Below are 22,659 nucleotides of genomic sequence, written 5' to 3' on the forward strand. Positions count from 1 at the left end.
TCCTCCTTCTTCATTTCTCCCTTTCAAAACAGGTGTTAAAAATAATTACTTTCAGGCAATATCCATTTCTTGTCCTGATGATGATCCCGTGATACTCGAGCTAGGGATCGAAACGTCGACCTCAGAGTAGTTCATACATGTACTTATATGACACCACTGTTTGTATGAATGACTCCAGGATACACTGCTAATGTATATTGTATGCCAGTGACCTGTTAGCTCACTTTTGTTTGCCTGATAACTTTTCTCACTTACCTTTACCCTCTTGTCTTGCTCCCTTCTATATGGCACAGGACTGTGCCCCAATTTAACCCTTACTATTGGGTTAATTTCTGTACCTTTGAGATCCTAAAACAATTGAACTAATAAATATTCCTTGGCCGGCTGGTCAAGGAATCCTGAACTATATAGAATTCCATTGTGATCTATATTTACCTTTTTCCCTGTTATCTTTGTATGCTCAGGACCACTTGTTGTTTTGATAAATACTTGCTACCCATGGTCCGGAGTGATCCAATGGGTTCCCCTTGTCCTTGTTGCAAAATTAGTTACAACACCTGCCCTGCCCCAACTGACAATAATGAATTAGGGGCTGATTAATGGATTTGAACTTCCAGCCTGGCTCCTGCTTGTCTCCCTTAGCTGTAATTCAGGACCTTTGTGGCATATGTGTAACTATTCTGAGGTTCAGAGCAGGGTCACATAATAGTTGCAACTGGCAACTGAACTCTGGAGGGGCCCCTCAGGAAGCACTACAGGAAATGGCTACTAATGATGAGCCTGAACTTTTGAACCTGGTAAGTAGTTTCAGTTTTGCTAAGATCGTATTTCTGCAATTTTGCGCTTATTCGCGGGGCGCGAAGTTGTACTGGGAAGCCGCGAACTCACGCGAACAGTGCGAGCAAAATTCGCTGCTCGCGGATTTTGCGGGATTTGCGAATCTCGCGGATTGCGAATTTACCGAAAATCCGCAAAATCCGCGAGAGAAACGGATTTTCCGCCCATGCTTACTGAATTGCAGCCAAATGCTGACATCGACCGCAGAGGTGACCCAGAAGCAAACAAGTGAGTCAGATAGCAGGGACGGAAGACACGCATGCGTGCTCTAGAATGCAAAGCACTCTTCCGTTCCAGCCTGTCGTCTTTATTCCTGACTTGCTCCGCCCTGTCTGCATACACGGTCAGGCACAGAGCAAACCTAACAAGAACTCTCCTAAACAGGCATTTTGCTTTATTGGAGGGAAATGCCAATCAAAACGCATTTTTTACCACGATGTGCCATTAAATCACATGCGTTACATCGCATGCGATGTAACTACGTGTAGCCATTCCTATACACGCTGTTACAACGCATGCGATGTAATGCCGATCCACCTCGTTGTGAGGAAACAGAGGCTCTTCCGTTTCATCACAACGACGTGCACCGGACGTGAAGCCTGCTGTACCTTCCCCCTCCTGAGGCGACAAGCTGGGAGGTTCTCCTTGCACTCTTGCCTATCTTTTTTAACATTGCTTTTACCTTGTGTGTTGTTGTGGTTGATTAAAAAAGCGCATTTAGGCTCGATCTGGAAAGCCATTTTAATTATCTGCATTAGGTGCGGAGCATCTGTTAAATCTCATAAGCAATCTTGTTACCTGTCCAGTCGCTGCCCGGGCCGCTCTCAGCCGAGCATTGACGCTGAGAGCACGGCCCCAGGGAGGCGAACTTGGCTTTGGCGGCCATATTGGGGGTATTCCAGCGCTCGGACGCGCTCTAGTCGGCCATAAAAGAGGACGATAGTCTTCTCCGCGCAGCGGACGGGCCGGACTCTAGCCGGAGTCATGCCAGAGTCCTGCCCGTCTGCGCCAGGGGCCTGGCATGCTGCCCAGCCCCCTATTACCTCTCCTGATGGCAATGGGGACCTGTCAGGCTCCCTTATTTCTCTCAGACCCTACCGGCAGGCGTGCCATCACACACTGCTTCCCGAGCAATTGCATCATGGTTTTATTTGTAGCTGCAGGACCAACCCTAGTCCGTCAAATCATGTCTACGCCGCTAAGTCATCTAGGGTTGAGGTGAAACAGGACCCTCCTCCCCCCTCTAAAGAAGTGGGCTTCCTTATTAACGCTTGTTCCTTGGTTAGTAACAATTTTGCTTTCCGAGATTTTGTCTCGGAAAGAAAACCTTCCTGGGTCTTGGTCACCGAAACATGGGGTTCGGACTCAGCTGGCCCCGACCTGATTAATGCCCTCCCCGATGGTTATGCCATGGTGAGACAGGATAGAGAGGACCGCAGAGGGGGTGGAATAGGCATTGTATACAAGAACTCTTTTACCTGTCGCATGGAGCCCCTCCCTTCTCCCCAGAAATCCTTTCAGGCCCTTTTCTTCTCTCTTAGTACCTCCCCGAAAGAAAGTTTTGCCGGTATTCTTATTTACAGACCCCCGGGCTCTAGGTCCCCGTTTGCCGCTGATCTACTCGAAGTAATCGAACCATTCATTAATAGGCATTCCCGGAATATTCTTGGAGATTTTAATTAAGTCAGGATCTCCCCTTGATCCCTGTCCTCTCAAAATTCTAAAAAACTGCAGGGACACTCTACTTCCCCCTTTGTTGGAAGTTATGAATAGAGCCTTCTCAAGTGGTGAGTTTCCAGCTTCCTGGAAGACTGCCATCGTTAAGCCCCACCTAAAAAAGGCCTCCTTGGATCCTGGGATTCTTAAGAACTTTCGTCCCATTTCCCTTCTTCCCGCTCCAGCTAAGATGCTGGAGGCTCATCTGAATTTCCATCTTAGCGCCTTTCTGGATAAGACCTACCTGCTTGATCCATCTCAGCATGGCTTCCGAAAGTCGCATAGCACTGAGTCAGCCCTCACAGTGGTGGTCAACAACATCCACGCTAAGGTCGATAGTGGTCAGACAACTCTGCTGATCCTACTTGACCTTACAGCAGCGTTTGACACCCTGTCCCCTACCATTCTGGCCTCCCGCCTCAGTGAGACGGGAGTGAAGGGTCTTGCTCTGAGCCTCCTCACCTCCTTCCTTAACCATCGGGAGCAAAGGGTCAAACTGGGTGACTTCCTTTCCAATGCCATGCCTCTGCAGTGTGGGGTCCCGCAGGGCTCCGCTTTGAGTCCTACACTCTTCAAAGTTTATGTGGCCCCTCTTACTAGGCTTGTTAGAACTTTTGGACTGGAAGTGCTCTCGTACGCCGATTACACCCAGATGATGGTCTCCCCGTCCCAATCCGTCGAGACCACGGCCCTAAACTTTCGAAATTGTATGGTAGCAGTGGCAGGCTGGATGGCCTCGAACTTCCTTAAATTAAACGGGGAAAAGACGGAGATCCTGGTCTTTGGTGGAAATAAAGCGATCTGGTCAGATGATTGGTGGCCTCAAACACTGGGAACTTGTCCCTAGCCTTCTTCCGTCACCCGTATCCTGGGAGTCATATTTGACACCTCCCTTGCTTTTGACAGGCAAGTAAACAGAACGGTCGCAACCTGCTGCGGGGTCTTAAGGGTATTAAGAAAACGTACCCACTACCTCTCTCCTGATGCCCGGAAACTGGTTGCAGTTGCCCTCCTATCCTCGCGACTGGACTACTGCAATGCCTTATATCTTGGCATGAGTAATAAACTACTCCATCGTTTGCAGGTCATCCAGAACGCGGCAGTGACATTTGTCGTTAATGCCCCCAGACGCTATTCAGGTACCAGGATTAGGAGAAATCTCCACTGGCTCCCGGTACATGCCAGGATAAAATTAAAAATGTTGACCATCACTCACAAGGCTCTTCATGGTGCGGGAGCTGAAGGCATCAGGACCCTAGTGTCGACCTATGTCCCCGGCAGAGCCTTGCGCTCTTCCGGACAGAACTTGTTGACCGTCCCCCGAGACACTAAGGCGAGATGGGGAGGTAAGGCCTTCTCCTCTCTAGCCCCTAGACTCTGGAACGAGCTCCCTTCGGAACTCAGGGGCCAGGAATCTCTTCTGCTCTTCCAAAAGGGCCTTAAAACTCTACTCTTTACTGAAGCCTACTCCTAGGCCTCTATACCCTGTGTCTTTATATCTGTACCTGGCTTTATTCCATCATTTGCGACTTGACGCCTTCGGGCAAAGTAGCGCTTTACAAATCTCTATTCAATCAATCAACCGGGATCAGAGACGGCGACGCTGGAGAGGAGCCAAGACGAAAGAGAGGTATGGGTGATTATGCATGGGGTGGGAGTAGTGTGGGTAGTGGTTTAGGGTAGTGTTGTAGTGTCATAGTGTTTTAGGGTAGTGTAGGGGTGGGAGTAGTGGTTTAGGTTATTGTTGTAGTGTTTTAGGATTTAAGGTAGTATAGGGATGGGAGTTGTGTGGGTAGGTGTTTAGGGTAGTGTTGTAGTGTAGTGTTTCGGGCATTGTAGTAGTGTTTGTGTAGTGTTTTAGGTTTTAGGGTAGTGTTTGTGTAGTGTTTTAGGGTAGTGTTTGTGTAGTGTTTTAGGGTAGTGTAGTGTTTTACAGTAGTGTTTGTGTAATGTAGTTTTTTTAGGGTGGTTTTGAAGTGTTTGTGTAGTGTTTTAGGGTTCACAGACACAGCTTTTCTTTTATCCTCCTCACAGCTGACTTCAGTGCCCCTTACTCGACGGGCAGCCTCAGAACTCCGTTCACCGCCTCACGGTATGCTCTGTCACGAACTAACACCTGCCTTTCAGGGATTCAGCTGCTTATCTCTTGCTTTACGATACTTTCTCTCAGCTTCTAACACCAGTAGCTCAGGTGCCTTGCCAAGACAGTATACTTCACTTTAGTCCTCCGTTACACTTCTCATTCACAGATGTTTATTCCTCTCGATATCCGTACTGGATAGGAGCTCTCTTTCACACCTCCTCCCACCACGGTGGAGAAGTGTGGCTCAGGGGTTAGAGGCGGCAGACCCGGAAGCTGAGATCGGCCCTGGACCAGGGTTCAATTCCCCGCCTCGGCGGGTCTAGGACTAAAAATTCCACGGACTGGATAATTCTCGCTCCGGTGCCTTCTCGACTCACGGGTTCACACTCTGCGACTCTGGGCAATAGCTTGCTTAATCTCCACAACGGCCCCTCGCGGCGGGATGCCTGGCTTTCACCTTGTGGATACCCTGCCGGGGTTCTCACAGGGGAATACCAGGCCCGGTTCCCTAAGCAAGCGCCAGGAAACCCACTGCGGGTAGCTGTGCGCTATATAAGCTCAAATACATTTACATTTACCTGGTTCACTTGGAATTCCACAAGTGTTTCTTCCTCCTCGTAGTTCTCCAAAATATTTCCTCTGCTTTCAAAGGTAACTTCTTATTCCGTCTTTATTCACAGATTCAGTTACTCCTTCGCTGAAACTCCTCTTATTTATTCCCTTACTCCTTTATTTCACTGGTCCTGGGTAACAAGTGGAGGGAATGTCGCCCGTTGGCCTCCTCCCAACGATCGTCGCCAGTGTAATAAGTGACAGCACCACCAAATGTTCAATTACTTTATTCAAGTCAGAACACAACGACAGCCATAACCCTTCCAGTCAGGTACTGTCAGGAGTGCGCCTTGGAATGTTGACAGTACAAAAGGGTCAGCCCAACCGGGGCACAACAGAGGGGGAAACATGGAATGTACCAACATTACATTTAGGTAAATACAACAGAGTACCCTCTGCCAGATCCCTTGGCCTCCCCTCCATACCCGAGTATGATGCATCAGGAAGCCAGCCTGTCTAGAGCAGACAATCGTCCTTTACAGTATAGAGTTAAGTGTTAGCAGGACTGCAGCTCAGCCTCAGTGCGTCGCATTCCAGGGCAACCCCAGCAGAAGTGCTCCTCCAATCACACTGTGTCAAAGGTGCAGAGCTGATGTGATGGTGTGTCTGAAGCCTTAGAGCAGTCTCCAACCAGACAACTAAATACACTGGCACTGTGTTGCATGTACCCTTGGACAGACTGTACGAGCAACATAATAATAATGCTTACTAAGAAAAAAAAACTGCATGCAGAATAGCTTCTGAGAACATTATCGTGCAAGTGTAAAACATGTAAAAAGTCACCAAAAGGAAAAGATGTCACGCTAAAACATGACGCTTGGAGAGAGGATGCAGTCTGTCGGTTAGACTGCCGACTTTGGTGCGGATTAAGCATCGGGGTCGCGACCACATCCTGTGATTCTGGGCAAATCACTTAAATCTCCCGTGTCTGAATGTATCCTTGTGTAACGTAACCGGTACTATATAAAGCGCTCAAATACCATCGGGTCGACTTTGTCCTATATAAATTGGCATTAAAAAAAAAGCTAAAATGGATACTGCCCACGGGCCCTGTTGTACCCCACAACAATTTTATTTCACCAAAGCTAAAATAAATCATAGTATCATATGATAGCACTATCAAATTTGTGATTTCAGAATATCAGCTGTACAAAAACCTATTGTGTTTGGTTTAATGGAAGATACTTTTTGCTTGATAATGATCTGGGCCACCTACAGGGTTCACATGACAACTGTCTTTCCGCCTTAGTTCTCTAATAGAACTGTCACGAGTGTGGAGATGGGGCTGGAATGGTTCTAAGTTCATGATCAACAACTGTTATTAAGTACTTTTAAGTGCAGTGCTATAACGTAATGTATTAATGTCAAAACTTAAACATGTTAAAGAAATGCACTTTCTGAACTTTGAAGAGACTTTATCATATTTTACATAGTTTGTTGTATAATTTTGTAGAAGACAGGATTGTCTTAATAAAGCAAGGAATCCAGCGTTGATTAAAAGGAAGTTTATTCCATAGGTTCCAACCACAAGAGGAGCGCCTCATTAGTCTGGAGTCCAACAAGCAAGTGAACATACCCAACGAACACCAGACTTCCGAAGGCTCCCCACACTTAAAGCAATACATTCTGTGCATGCGACAGTGCATGCGATACATGTACATTCTAGGCAGTACATTCTAAACATGAGCAAGAGATTCAATTACATTACACTACATCACCTTCCCCTTTCACAGGAACAAAAACAAAATTCAATAAGAAATAAATTCGTTGTATCTTGCCGGAGCTTTCCTGATTCGGCCACTACAACTACAAGAAGGGATGGCAGACCTATCAGCATTGAACGAGGAAGAAGAAGAAACTTCATTTGTTGACGTGTGAGGATGAGAATCCAACCTAACATCCTGTTGTAACCAATACATCCAATCACACCCATCCTGAGTCAACAAACTTTTCTTCTTACAGATAAGAGCAGCTTGATCTACAGACAATTTCACCAATTGTCTGACATTCCACCAACCCCTCTCTCCCAAGAAAACAGCATTTTTACTAACTTTAACAACTTGAACAGGACTTGTAAAAATTGAGTTCCCTTTAGCAACCTTGAAGGGTTTTTTAATCATAACCCAGTCCCCCACAGCTATTTGGGCATCCTTCACATTTTTGACTCTATCAAAATTCTCCTTCATCACGGTTTGCTTTTGTTTAACTGTAGCACTAAGATCATCATGACCTACTTTACTCAGACTAGAATCTATCTTACAAAGCCAAGAAGGAAATAAAGAAGAATGTAACTTTCTTCCCCTCAACAATTCAAAGGGAGACACCCGAGTTGTGCAATGTGGTGAGGTGTTATAATTCCAAATTTTCCTTTCAAGAAACTTAAAAACATCGAGCCGAGGCCAACGCGGGTTGAATACCTTCTTTCAAAATCTTCTTCCCACGTTCAACCAAACCATTGGAAGATAGGGAATAAAGCGCCACTTTAAACTGTTTGATATCATGCACATTCAAAAACTTGCGCATTTTGTCAGACACAAAATGTGTCCCATTGTCTGTTACTAAAACTTGAGGAGCCCCTTCCAGCATAAACACCCTTTCCAAAAAAGAAATAATATTATCTGAATTAGGAGCCTCCACAAATCTGTAATACATCCACTTCGAAAAGTAGTCAATGGCCAAAATAAGATATCCTTTCCCCTCATGTAGCACATTATACGGGCCTGAAAAATCCAGACCTACCTTCTCACAAGCAACCCCAGGAAATCGAGTAGGCTGTAACGGAGAATCGTGAGTTTTCCAATGTTTATCGGACAACAAACACTCCTCACAGCTATTCACTAAAGCCCTTACCTGAGCATCAATGCCAGGCCACCAGTAATGAGATTTAATTCTCATGCACGTTTTCGTCACACCCAAGTGACCCATGTGAGCCAGTTTAACAATTACATTTCTCACACCGCTAGGTGGAACAAATGTATCTCCTCTCAATAAAACGCCATCCTTCACAGAAAGTTCCTCAGCTACTTGAGCAACATTCTTCAAGTCACCTGATAAATTCCTCGTATCAGGCCATACCTTGGAAGAAAACTCCAAAGCTTTAGACAAAATGACATCTTTCAAAAACGCTTCCTTCCAGTCCTCCTCTGAAATAGCAGAACTCCATTCTTCAATGTCATCCACCACAGAGACACACTCTACATCCTCCACCAAATCATCTTCATCGTCCTTATCCATCAACATCCTGGATAAACAATCTGTCCTGAAATTCTTACCACCGGCAATAGGTTTCAATTCAAAATTAAACTCTTGAAGTTTAGAGACTAGTCTGGTCAACCTCAGAGACAGACTATTAGATCCAGTCACCTTGCAAAAAAATAAAAGAAAGAGGTTTATGGTCCGATAACATCACAAATCTACGACCCCAGATGCACATTTTAAATTTCTGAGCAGCCCACACACAGGCCAAAGCCTCTCTCTCGATTGTACTATAGTGCTTCTGGAAATCTTTCAAAGACCTTGAAGCAAAGGCTACAGTTTGCTCCTTACCATCTACCTGCTGACTTAACACCGCACCCAAACCTTTCATACTCGCATCCACCGAGATAAAACAAGTACAGTCGTCTCTAAATGCATGCAGGGCCCGAGCCGAAACAATCAACTCCATAACCTTAACAAAAGATTCATCTAAATCCTTAGTCCAAATAAATTTCTGTCCTTTTTTAAGCAGCGAACGAAGAGGTTCCACAACTTGAGCATAATTTTCCACAAACCTAGCATAGTACTCTGCCAGCCCTAAAAAGAGCGCAAAGAATCTTTATCCCCCGGAGGCTTGGCTTCTTTCAGAGCTCTTACCACAGAAAATTTTGGTTTGATACCAGACTCTGAGATCATATGACCCAAGTATTCCAACTCCGATACTCCAAACTTACACTTGTCCTCTCTCACAGTCATTCCTCTTCCTCCTAGAATGGATAAAACTTTCCTCAATAAAATGTTATGTTTATCCATTGTCTTGGCAAAAATCAAAATATCGTCCAAATACGCTTGGACCCCCACCAGATCTTTAAATAAGGAATCCATCAATCTTTGAAAGACGCTGGCTGCCGACGCCAACCCAAACGGAAGCCTCAAAAATGTTAAAGCGCAGAATGGGGTAACAAAGGTAGTCAGTTCTTGTGATTCCTTTGACAAAGGGACCCGATGATAAGCGGATTTTAGATCCAAAAGTGAAAACCAATTTGCCCCCACCGAGATTTGCAAACAATTCATGGATCTTTGGAAGGGGATGACAGTCTACCTTAATATTTTTGTTAAGACCCCTGAGGTCCGCACATAATCTGATCTCATTATTCTTTTTTCGGGTTATGACGATGGGGGCGACCCATTGGGAGGACTCAGAGGGTTCAATAATGTTATCATTACATAAATCTTCAAGCATTTTTTTAAGTTCCATTCTGACACTCAAAGGAACTGGACGTACTTTATGAAAAACTGGAGTTGCCCCTGGAATTGATCTAATCTTGTGCTCAGCCGCTTTTACCAGACCAATTCTATTGGTGAAAACATTCTTAAATTCATTTAATAGATACAAACTATCTACTTTTGCCTTTTCCACAAAACAAACAGGAAACTCGCGCACTTTAATAGGATTCTCATCACCTGGAACAAGATACAAGCCCATCTTAGCCAGGTCCTTCCACCTCACAATATCTTTCCCTTTTATTGCAACATAGATCTTAGTAACAATTGACATACCCAGAACTTGTAAATTTCCCATGAAAAAGCCCAACATATCGATATCTTTCTCCACGAAAGCTTTTGGGTTCACGTCCGTTTGAGTTAATTTCATGTTTCTTCCCCACTTGTCATAAAAGGTAGTATCCCTAAGGATCGTTATAGGCGACCCCGAATCTGCCATTATACGCACATCAAATGTCATCAATAGAAGCTTCGCATAAAGGACCCGTAATAAAAACAGTACCTTCTTCAGCGTCCACCATTAATAAAAGGTTGTCAAAATGTTCACAACAACCATCCATGTCAACATAGTTAACCTTAACTGGTTTCTTTTGAAACCTGCAGACTTTTTGAAAATGGCCAACCTTCTTACAAATGGTGCAGCGTTTATTAATGGCTGGACAACCTTTAAAATTCACGATGTGAAATTTAGATCCACACCTAAAACAAAAGTTTTGTTTGGTTTAGACTTGGCTTATTCACCCATTTTTCTTTACCAGCAACAGCATACAGACCCTCCTCCCCAATTTCTTCAGAAACAAAATTCACTTTAGGAGAGGAGTCCACCATCATTGCCTTTGTAGAAATTTTAGATCTCTCAATACTAAGACTTAGATCAATAACCACAGACAAAGACGGATTCTTACAACTGAGAATCCTCTCCTTAACCTTAAGGGAAGCACAATTAAAAACAAATTGGTCACATATATAGTTATCAAGCAGGGGACCATAATCACAAGTAATTGATAAAACTCTTAAAGCAGAAATATACTCATCAATTGTTTCATCTTCCTTTTGTTTCCTTTTATAAAACTTATGTCTCTCTAACATAATATTAGGAGACTCCTCGAACTGCGTTTTAAGTCTGGCAATTGCTTCCACATATACATTCCATTGTCTATCCCCAGATTGTCCCGAAGGAAGAGGAATAGGCACTAAACTGTTAAAAATATGTTGAGCAGCCAAACCCAAACAACAAAGCAAACTTTCGAGGGGGAGAGTAATCAGCAGCATCGATAGCAACAATATGGTTTTCAAACAAACCAAACCATTCAGACCATAATAACACTGGCTATCCAGGTTTTTCTACAAAAGGAGGAGGTTGGGTGACCTCTCTAACTGCAGACATTTCCCAACGAAATCTTGAATAGATGATCTGTGAGACTTACTTCCAATATATTCTTCAAACAATAAATAAAATGTTTTTTTTAAATATTCTAAATAAAACACACTTAAAAAAAATAAAAAGAGAAGAAAAAGGTGTGCGAGTCACCGAAGTTATCGCACAAAGAATTCCTCCAAAGTCGCTGGCATTAACTTCTTCGGTTAGGAATCATCAACTCCGACTTCCTCGGAAGATGCACAAAGAAATCCCTTCAAAGTTTAACCAAGATGGCCGCCAAAGTACGTGGGAGCGTATTACGCCATACGCTGATCCCACAATGCACCAGCGCCAAAGCGTCAGCAAGTTCTACTCGAAGAAAGGAAGTTCCGAGCAGGCACCAAGAAGAACCATGAAAATTCGGAGCCAGAATCTCCACCAGGTATTTACTTTTAAAAACGCTGTTGCGCGTAGGCAGCCAAGGAGAGTAATGGGGAAAAACGATGGCACGAAGTCACGCAAATGCCATAAAATACTGAACTCAGTAAAATAAGTGTCAACGAAAGACTATTTATTCCAGGCAGATCTCTGGGGTTGACAAACTGAATTCCAATTAGTTTCAGGCCAGGATAAATGCCACGTCTAGTTTAAAATACAGCACAATAGTCACAGAGTTGTAGAAAACCAAAAAGACGTGTCAAAATCAGGAATTAAACCATCCATTCAAGACAAGGATGTTCAAAGCAATTCCAAGAATTTTCGAAGCCCACAACTTTTCCAAATCCGAGCAGTAAGTTTATTTTCCTCTGCTGCGTGGGTCGGTGGTTGGAACAAAAATCCCATCCTCGTCGCCAATATGTAGAAGACAGGATTGCATTAATAATGCAAGGAATCCAGTGTTGATTAAAAGGAAGTTTATTCCATAGGTTCCAACCACAAGAGGAGCGCCTCGTTAGTCCAGAGTCCAACAAGCAACTGAACATGCCCAACGAACACCAGACTTCCGAAGGCTCCCCACACTTAAAGCAATACATTCTGTGCATGCGACAGTGCATGCGATACACGTACATTCTAGGCAGTACATTCTAAACATGAGCAAGAGATTCAATTACATTACACTACAAATTTATATAGCAAACATTTTCATGAGTTGTTCACAGGGTCTAAGACCCAAGCTAGCCTTTGGCAGGGTGCTCCGTTTAATTTGTTGACTCGCCCACCTGTATCGGGAATGGAGTTCCAACCGGAGGCATGACGCCCCCTTCTAGAATACGATGACGAACCCGCCAGTTTCCCCACATACTACAGATATTAATTGACCATCTGTTGAATTGGGGCGCTCCTACACTACAGACGACTACATTGCACCCCTGGTTCCAACTACAGTCGCATTTTTCTGGCCTACCGGACAGTAACACACACAGCTGATAAGAGGATGGGTGCCTTGACAAGGCACAGGGGGGGGGGGGGACTCGAAGCCAATCAGCACTTCACAATTCTGAATGGTGCAGCAGGATTGGCTGAGGTGCCTCCAATTCTCCAATACTAGGTCACTGTACACATCGTCAGTACCGCCCACTCACAGACAACTCCCAGAATAAATTTAGCTGTGGGATTGGTTGTTTTTATACCCGGAAGTGCTAAATTTACGGATAAATGACGTCCGTTTAAAGACGGACATAAAGCTGCATTTACGGACGGCCCCTGTAAGTAGCCGCCAGTGGTCACCGTAGAGGTACTGTATATAAACATAGCCTCTGCTATGTAAACTGGGTATTGGTTATAGCTGACTTCAAGGGAATACAGCAAATGCATATTGAGTATAATGTCGTCGGCGCGATGAACCATAGTATAAAAACATGGGGCGTGATATATTGTCAAACAAGTGTTGATATGTGAAAACAAGGGTCGTTATAGATACACAAATCAGGAATATATTGAAACATTGAAGATATATTATTATTAACCCACACTTAAAAATTGTGAAAGGAAACGTATGTATGCAGTTGCCGTATGTATATGTATTTTTACGCATGGGCGTTGTTGTCTTTAACGTTAAAGTGTATGCATTACGCCCTGGTGTCATTATCATTCCAGAGCTCCCCCTTTGGAATCATTTTGAACAAAAACTCACGCTTCCTGTTTCATTACACCTAGGGTATAACTCCGAGCACTGGTAGAGGTCCCATGTCAAAAAGGAAGATCATCCTGGAGTCATTCTGGACTCATCTGATGATTACAGTCAGGCTGTTCCTGCAATTATCTGGGGAAGTCATCTCAAGCCATCCTGAAGTATGCCTGTAGGACAAAAAATGTAAATGTGATGACGAACCTAGACGCATCACAAAAAGTACAGTAGGATGGTGTTCTGATAACTTCTACTGGCAGGGAGTGATTACCTTTTAAAACTCCACGAATACTAATTGATAACTTCAGGATGAGGGAGAATTACTCCAGGATGGGTTCTAGCTAATTTAAGGATGGCTATCAATTATTCCAGGATGATCCTATACCGCTCCAGGATGGAGGTGGATTACTCTGGAATGATCCCATTACAATTTCTGGATGAGTGTGGATTATTCCTGGATGATCCTATGACTGCTTCAGGATGGCTATTGATTACATCAGAATAGCCCCTTTATATTTTCAGAATGAGTGTTGATTACTCTAGGATGATGTGGTGAAAGGGGGCATGTTTTTGTCCTTGATATTTGGATTTAAGCGGGGACTCCAAGACAAGTTCATTTTTACGGTCTGATGCGTCATTTTTAGTTGTGGATTTTTGATGAAGGACACTAGCCATTCCTGCTAAAAGGGCCAGGTTTTCAAGTTTCTGCAAATTCATCCGCAAACTTGCATCATCAGGCTGAGAAGTTGTGCTTTCAGCATGAGCTTTGTTACCAACTCTTATATATTCCAGTCCACTCTGCTTGGCTTTTTTGTCCTTGCATCTTTTCTCGGCAAAATTCTTCCTCTTGTAGTTCACGTAACACCCTCTTAAGTCTACCAGTGCTTCCCCGATTGCCACAGTCGATTAACATCTGCTTTTTCTCCAGTGCCCTTTGAAGTAACACCTGTTTTAGACCCTCTGTTGTGCAAGAATAGCTTGCAATTATCTCTTGAAAAATATCCTGAATCATTAGACACCGTTTCTTCACTAAAAAAAAGCAAGAGAAAAAAATATATATATTTACATATAAACTTCAAAACAGAAAAGAACACATTGACCACTTGCAATATATCTTCACGCTCTAGCCATAATATATATATATATATATATATATATATATATATATATATAGGTATTAATAATAAAGGACAAATGTACAATCTATCCATAACCAAGTAAGTAAGTGTTCCTTAATAGACAGTACACATTGTAAGCCTGAACTTGAACCTCATGAAAAAAGTTGCCTAATTAAAATAGATTATCAAAAAATGGCTGCCTTATAGTAGTGCCACAAGTTAAACGTTTCAGTCCTTTTCATAAGTGTTACATTTGTCTCTGGAGAGCAATCCAAGGCATATGTGGGGACATGCATGTTCATTTTTACTGTCCATTATTGGATTAATTAATCACAAATGTAGGTTTATACTGAAACAGGTTGGTAATTTGTACAGTTATCCTGCAGTTGCAAACATATTATAAAGGTTTACATACTGTGCTTACCAGATGATTGGAACAGAATCATAGCTTTAAAATCTCTCTCTTCGGTGATTGGCCGACCAGCCTCATTTACATTTTCGACCAGCCATTTACAAAGAACTCCCCCGGGATTGTCCAAAAGCAGGAAGTCACCATCTTTTCGAACACACACAGAATGATCGCAAGTGAAAAAAAACAGGACGTTGAATGAAGCCATGATTATGTCCCACTAGATATAAAAATCAGGAATTAGTGTGTGTGTGGTTTAAGTTTCAGAGGTAAAATACAAAGCATATCAAACTGATTAACAGATTTAATTGGAGAAAAGCACCCCAAAAAGTACACTGACCTGGTGCAATTTCTATCTAATATGCCTAGATTTTGGACTACAAGGAAGTGTTTGGGCATGCACTGAAGGCCATTGAGGAAATTACCTAATATCAACTTTATTTTTGGAGAGCCAGAGTGTATGCTTAGGTCTTGCTGCTCAGGACAAATAGTAATAGCAAAGTAGAGGCATTACGAGAGAAATAGAAGAACTATCAATAAGTGAACTTTCACACTGGGGTTTGTGACGGGAAATCAAGTTACCTATCCCCACAGATGCATAGAGAGTCAGATGCCTGCTACCCTCTGCCCACCGGCACCCCCAACATGAAAGGACAAGCGTTAAAAATGCAACAGGTTTCACCTTTTATTAGGCTAATGATAGTAGCTTTGCTAGTAGTATTGTACGTTAATTGTGCAATATGTAATGGATTTATAAATGAAACAAAAAGGCATTACAATGGCAAATACATAAAGCAAAAGCATTGGCATAGCCAATAGGTCTCCCCTCTGGGACCTTATAAGTGTTTTGCCAGAGGTGTTTGGAAGTTTGGTAAGAGATGCAATTTAACATAAAGGGATCCCATACCTCGTTGACACATGCAGTACCCGCAGTCCAAACGAGAAGAGGGCATGGGGAAACCTCTTATAAGATCTCAATCAATGGGGAAGGCACGCGTTATTGCAACTTGTGCGTGCTTTCACCTTATAAATATTTAAAACATGATCCGAGGCAGGAGGGAGAAAGGTCGGGTTGTAACTGGATAATATATGGCTGGGATCGATCCAGATGTAACAAGACCTGCTTCATTTTTACAGAGATCTTAGCGGCCAAGGTAAATTAGCGCAAACAGGGAATACGTAATTGGCCCCGTCTCAATAATATATACAAACGAGTTAAAAACATTGCATGCACATGGAACGAAACCAGAATGATAGCCTTTTTTGCGAAAGTAGCTATTGCAAGATGTTGGAATGCGTCGGACTACGTTTCCTAAATAGGGCGTAAACCTCAATCGCCACAGGCAACCATGCCTTTCAATTACACAAATAGCAAACAAAATAAGGAACCAGCATTACAGCGGCTAAGTTATTTGAAGCATTTATCCTTATGCTTTGTAACGCATCCATGAAAACTGCCAGTGTTTTAGAAGATGTGCTGCTCTGCACACTACACAGCTTGGGGAACGTGACCAGTCCACAATAGAGCACACATTCATTTAGTAATGAAAGTTCACTACAAGTTGCAAGGACACAAGTAATGCTCAACAATATACAATATTCACATAAATAAACGTGTTTAGACTTCTTTGATTTACAACTTTTCAGTAGATCGAAAACTGTTCCATTTGGTCGAGAATCTTGAACAAACGCAGGTGCACTTGGAACCAACATGGGACCTACAATATAGGGGCAGTAATTTATTTTTCCTTACGGCGAAGAACTTGGTGTAAAACAAATTTTTTAGGCTTTTTGCAATTTTCCACTACTTACACAGGCACGCACTACGTCACACATACACAAAAATACACATGCTCAAACACAAAAGGTGCATATTAAACAAGCAGGCAGGCTGATACAGACAAACATCAAACACACATAATGCACACACATCGCAACACAGGCATTCATTATAACACGTACGAAGCACACACATGCAGGGAGCTGCGTCTGAATTTGCCCCCTTAATGAAAACTCGTGCGTTCCGAAAAATGAGGAAGCTGGTCTGGGACGGAAATTGAGCAGCTGGGACCGAGAGCGGAGGATCTATGCTGCTCTTTTTTAACAGCTGCAGCACTTACCTGAGTATACGCTGGAATCGATGAAGAAAGTGGAGTTGGAAAAATAAAGAGACCGATGCCAATCCATCTGTCCCTTTAATGGCCATTGCACTCACGGCAGTCTTCGTTCTTGCCGCAGAACAATGACGTCACTTCCGGCGCTCCCGGATGTGGGTAGGCTTTCGCTAGAGGAATCCACTGGCTTCCTGTATATGAAAAGGTGAGAGAGCTGTCCATTGAGGATCTGCGGTTCGAGTCCCAGCCAGCCGGCAGACTGATGGTTTACAGTAGGTGATTTTGGCATTGTGTTCGAGGCAGCTGTGCTTTTTTAAAATGTATTTTAGTATTGTGATGGAGTGAATTCGGCAGTCACCATGACGACAACGCTTGTTTTCCTTTGCAAGACCTATTCCTCGGGCCATGAGCAGGTCTGTCCGCAGTTGTTTAAAGAGTCAATCGGATTCCACTAAACTATGTGTTTGTGGAAATACTCTATGAAGGAAGTGCAGCCTGGGGGTACAGAAAGTATCATATCACAGCAGCGCCTCCCGGCATTCCGCATTCATAAAACGTTTGGGGGTTTGTAGGGCTTTTGGATTTTAGGGCGTACATGGTCATTTTAGGGTTGAGGGTGGGTTTGTGTTTTGGGGGGCCAGGTGTAATTTAAGGGTTTAGAGCAGAGTTCTTCAACCTGTGGGGCGCGCGACACTATCCCAGGGGGGGCGCGCACTGCACTTGAAAATCTTATCTTTGTTTATCTTGTACTGTGCCAAGATCGCAAGTCATGACTCATTTCAAATGGGGATCTTTGAATAGGAAAACTCCGGAGCAGCAGCAGCTAATCAGCAGGTCAGAGCGTCACCAATGAAGGGACAGCAACAGAGAGTGCAGGAAGTGCCGCGAAATTCGCGTGCTTAAAGTTCCTGCATTCCACTGCTTGCAAGCATAGTTCCCTGAAGACAGTGGGTAGTTTTTTGTGAAAGGGCATACATCCACGTATTTTAATCTAAAGTTTGGCTTTGCATGTACTAAACCCTACTGTTGCTGCCTGGCGTGACCTGTGCCGCTTAGATCGCTTCTTCGCGCCGCCTATGAGGCTTATGCACTGCTGGCCCCCTATCACCTGACTCTGGCAGACAGCAGCTCCGACCTCCTTCCCTAAAAACCGATCCCCAACTTGGAGGTTCCCGAGGTGTGCGGGACCGAGGTACATGTGAGCTTATTACCGTGGCGATTTCCACTGTAGCGCCCACAGATCCCTTTCTGGCTTCTAGTGGGTTTTGTTCATTTTAAGTGGTTAGCTGCGCCTGCTCCGCATGGACATAAAATGCTGCAACTCTTATGTACAACTAAAACCACAAAATAAGTGTTATTTGTAATGAAAAGCTGCTTCCCACCTTCTTAGCGATGTGAAAAAGCGATACGTATTCTGCTTGAATTTCAATGTGTGCACTGCACTCTGGGGTTATTTTGCACTAGATTTGTAAAGCATGTCACCTCTAGATCAGAGTCAAAAGCTGGTGGTCCGGCCCGGTTATCTGGTAATGTAGATGCTTGTTTCACACACACAATACCAGATGCCACAAACATGCCAGGTTAGTTGGTAGCTTTAGCAGAGAGGCCAAGCATTGAATGGTCCAGCACCCACCTGGGAAGGTTAAATGTGTACGTATACATGGTGTCCATAGTCCCATGCAGTGCACCCCCTGCTTTCACACATAAGAACTGTACACTTGAAAACATTTTGGAATGGTTTGCTTAGTTGTTTTTATCAAAGGCTTTGATTTCGGGGGTCTTCTTGCTGTAGTTTTCTGCCAATATTGAAGAGCTGGGCAGTGGGTGGAACCAATTCAGCACATTTGGCTAGTGCATCAGTGCTTTTGAATTTATGGATGAGGCTGTCTTGTAAATCAGCAGATATAGCCCTGTGATTCAGGTAGAATTTACTAAGGTTTTTACCTTCGGCATTTCAGTATATGCAATTCCAATGTTGATGCTTTCATAAAGTTCTTGAAGCTTCTGTATACCCAAAGTCAATATATTCACCATAAAAAACGATATCAGTTCGACGAACAATGCACTGTTCCTTGTGCCAGCGTATACATTTTTTAAACTGTATTGCTGCTAAACTACTTGCAGGAATACATTATACTGTTTGTCTTGCATTGGTGCATGTTTATGACTAATATGCTAAGCAAGCCTAACAGGAAGTCTCAAATGTGGTTCTTTTTATGTTGTCTGATGTTTCTAAACTAAAATGTACAGAGTGGCTGAAAAGCCAGGAAGCCCCAGGAGTTTCCCTACTGAGTGTCTGATGGCAGTCAGAGCTAGCAGGGCTGTCCATTTTGGATTTCAGCTGATGTTTGATGCAGAACCATTTATCACAAGTATCCCTGTCCTGCATTTAACCACTGCTGGCCCCCAACTTTACCTGCATCCCTTCTTCTGCCTCAACCTGTGACCTCCTTCCCTCCTCCAGAACCTTCTGGTTTGCTTGAAATAGCACCATTTGCCCACTCTTTTTTCAAAATTTTCCACCCGAACCCCCTGTAGTTAATGCCATAATAGCAACAGTTTAACGTGTATCTGAAACCCTACGCCACTATCAATAACATGCTGAGTTACCTCAAGTGTCTGGGAATGCACCCTGAATTCAGAAAACTCTTTCCTCATTCTCGCCCTTCACTTTCACGCTCACCCTGCACTCACAGCGATCACAATGTCCTCACATTGTTTCCCATGCACTCACAGAATTCACCAGCTCAACCTGCACTCACAGTGATCACTCTGCACTCAAATTGATCCCCATGCACTCACAGCATTCAACAGCGCACCCTGCGTTCAGACTGATCCCAATGCACTCAGACCATTTACTCGCTCTCTCTGCACTCACAGTGATCACTCTGCACTCACAATGCACTTGCGCTGTTCATCCTGTACCTCATCCTGAAGTCACACGTCCACACTACTCAACCTGCACTCATGTGACACTTCACTCACCTGGCACGCTCACTGCTCAATCTGCAATGTTACTCACGCAAGCCCATCACTAACCATGCATTCATTCGTCCCACTCTGAACTTACATCCGCACCCAAATTCATATGGTCACTTCACGCACCCTGCAGTCACTCCTCTCACCTCACTCTCACGCTCACTGTGCACTCACATGGGAACTCCTGTCACCCACCCAGCGCAGAGGGATAATGTGCCTGCTTCAAAGAACGTGTACCATGCAGATCAAAGGACTGAGTCTGAGTAAACTATGAGTAGTGCCATAAAACATGAAATGTTTGTCAGAAATGTGCTACAGAGAGTGAGGTACACTGTTGGTGAGTGGCGGTGAGGGAATTCATGGAGAAGGAGGAAATGAGGGAGTGCCAAAAATACTATTACACTGTGTGCGACCCGTGTTATGGCCATCCCTGGCTGAGAGTGGTAGCCCTCTCCCTAACCGAAGTTTGGGTCTAGTTGCGCCCCTATACACAAGTATGGACATATCGTGCCTCATCAAGTTTTGGCCCTGAAGTACAAAAGTATACATTTACATCCACTGCAATTCAGCCTTTGAGGGGGCCCCTTGATCGTGACAGCTCTGTTGTTTTTTTCCCTGATGGCCTGGAATAATTCCCAAACAGATTCTTGTGAATACCGTTTTTTTCCCTATTTATTTTGAATGTGATTGATGTGGGAGAGTCTTACTATTTGCAGAGAAATGTGTTTGTTTCATGCAACAACCATAAAAAAAGTTTTTTAAATCAAAACCGGGCCCTCACAAATGAGAAATTGGAGTATTTCATAGATATTATTCGCTGTAAAATTAGTGGATGTGGAGCAGAGCCGGAGGATGGCCGTAGCAAAAATCCATCCACAGATTGACCGTCTCTGTGGCGAAAAATAGGCACACCTGTCACATTAATGTTGGTGGTGTTATGATCAACCTATGTCTTGTGTAAAATAAAGCAACCAGGTGAAAACAATTTGCGCACATTTTATCTTGGAAAATTGTTTTTGAGCTGTGTAAAAAGCCTCTGTCATTTCACCACACCCACTCACAAACCTGCAGTTTACTAAACACTCTTATTGTGTTGAACATTATTTGTCAGATATGGCCCGGGATATGGGGGTGGCGGTCGAATTTGTAGTGTACCAGATTCCAGAAATTTCTGTCCGTTTATGGGGGGGGCCGACATCTAAAATAATTCGGATGGTGGGGCTCAACCTACAAAAGTTTGAAGACCTCTGGTTTAGAGCATATTTGGGGTGCGAGGGTTAATTTTAGGGCTTAGGGTGTGTTTGGGTTTTAGGGTACAAGGGTTAGTATCGGGGTTTAGGGTGTGTTTGTGTTTGGTGTGCTAGGGTTAATTTGGGGGTTCAGGGTGTGTTTGAGTTTTGGGTTGCATGGGTTAATTGGGGGTTCAGGTTGTGTTTGGGATTTGGGGTGCCAGGGTTAGTGTTAGGATTTAGGGTGTGTTTGGGTTTTAGAGTACAACAGTTAATATTAGGGTTCGGGTGTGTTTGGGTTTGGGGTGCAAGGATTAATTTGGGGTTCAGGGTGTGTTTGGGTTTTGGGGTGCCAGGGTTAATTTTAGGGTTTATGGTGTGTTTGCGTTTGGGGTGCAAGGGTTAATTTGGGGGTTCAGTGTGTGTTTGGGTTTTGGGGTGCCAGGGTTAATTTTAGGGTTTAGGGTGTGTTTGGGTTTGTTGGTGCAAGGGTTAATTTGGGGGTTCAGGGTGTGTTTGGGTTTTGGGGTGCCAGGGTTAATTTTAGGGTTTAGGGTATGTTTCGGTTTTGGGGCGCAAGGGTTAATTTTGGGGTTCACAGTGTATTTGGGTTTTGGGGTGCAAGGGTTAATTTGGGGGTTCAGGGTGTTTGGGTTTTGGGGTGCCAGGGTTAATTTTAGGGTTTAGGGTGTGTTTGGGTTTGGGGTGCAAGGGTTAATTTGGGGGTTAGGGTGTGTTTGGCTTTTGGGGTGTCAGGGTTATTTTAGGGTTTAGGGTGTGTTTGGGTTTTGGGGTGCAAGGGTTAATTTGGGGATTCAGGGTGTGTTTTGGGTTTTTGGGGTGCCAGGGTTAGTATTGGGGGTTCAGGGTGTGTTTGGGTTTTGGGGTGCCAGGGTTAATATTGGGGTTCAGGGTGTGTTTGGGTTTTGGGGCTCCCAGCTGCAGGAGGTCAGGCGTTTATCTGCAGTTTATTGTGCAATCCTCCAACAGTTTGCATTTTTCTGGAAAACTGAAACCAAAGTGGTGGACGTGCTCTTTAAATAGACAAACAATTCCTGTTAAAATCACCAGACGCAAAAACATCTTATTGAAAACCCAATAGTACCTTTGAAGTATTCAGATGCTTATTTTCAAATCACCCCAAAATCATCAGGAACTATGTCATCTTGTAAAGTTATCGGAGAGTCATTTACAAGTCATCCTCAGATCATAAGGAATAATGACACCTTCTGAAGTCAGCAGATACTAATTTTCAAGTCCTCCTTAAATCATCAGGCGGAGCTTCTGCAGCTTGCTGATGACTTCAAGAGCTTGATGATGTCTGATGACGTGTAAATGACTTCTACGGTAGTTGGATGATCATCCAATGACTCTGGGATGGCTTCTAAAGTAATCCTGTTTGACCTGGGTTATTATCTGCCATAATGAAAGACTTATCACCTCCTGCTATCCATAGATCATTGCACTATAGGGTAGATAAATTGAGAATCTGTGACTGCTTGTTTTTAAAAAATGGAAAAATTTACCAGTAACAAAATGCACCCACCGCTTACGGTGTCCTCTTTTAGTTTATTTCCAGTAGAGTGTATTTGTGC

At 43.7% G+C, this 22,659-nt stretch overlaps 1 protein-coding gene and 1 long non-coding RNA gene across 5 annotated transcripts in view; one reads left to right on the forward strand and one right to left on the reverse strand.

Moving 5' to 3' along the window:
• Positions 1-11,986: 11,986 nt before the first annotated feature.
• Positions 11,987-16,981, reverse strand: LOC147733705 (uncharacterized). 2 transcript variants are annotated; one of them, XR_015308538.1, is made up of 3 exons: positions 16,863-16,981; positions 14,758-14,962; positions 11,987-14,244 (listed from the first exon to the last, which is right to left on the reverse strand). It is a non-coding gene; the product is annotated as an uncharacterized LOC147733705 (long non-coding RNA). The 2 variants fall into 2 exon arrangements; XR_015308539.1 differs by lacking the exon at positions 16,863-16,981 and adding an exon at positions 16,716-16,737.
• A 20-nt stretch (positions 16,982-17,001) lies between these two features.
• SECISBP2L (SECIS binding protein 2 like) overlaps positions 17,002-22,659 on the forward strand; it is an 877,433-nt gene continuing 871,775 nt past the window's right edge. The window contains exon 1 of one of the 3 annotated variants that reach the window (XM_086958273.1): positions 17,002-17,061. The gene's annotated coding sequence lies outside the window, so the exon portion shown is untranslated. Of the gene's footprint in view, positions 17,133-22,659 lie in introns of all 3 variants that reach the window. The other 2 variants (XM_086958272.1, XM_086958274.1) reach the window with 2 other exon arrangements.

The sequence above is a fragment of the Lissotriton vulgaris genome, chromosome 2_1 (genome assembly GCF_964263255.1).
Source record: "Lissotriton vulgaris chromosome 2_1, aLisVul1.2, whole genome shotgun sequence".
In the NCBI taxonomy this organism is placed as follows: Eukaryota; Metazoa; Chordata; class Amphibia; order Caudata; family Salamandridae; genus Lissotriton; species Lissotriton vulgaris.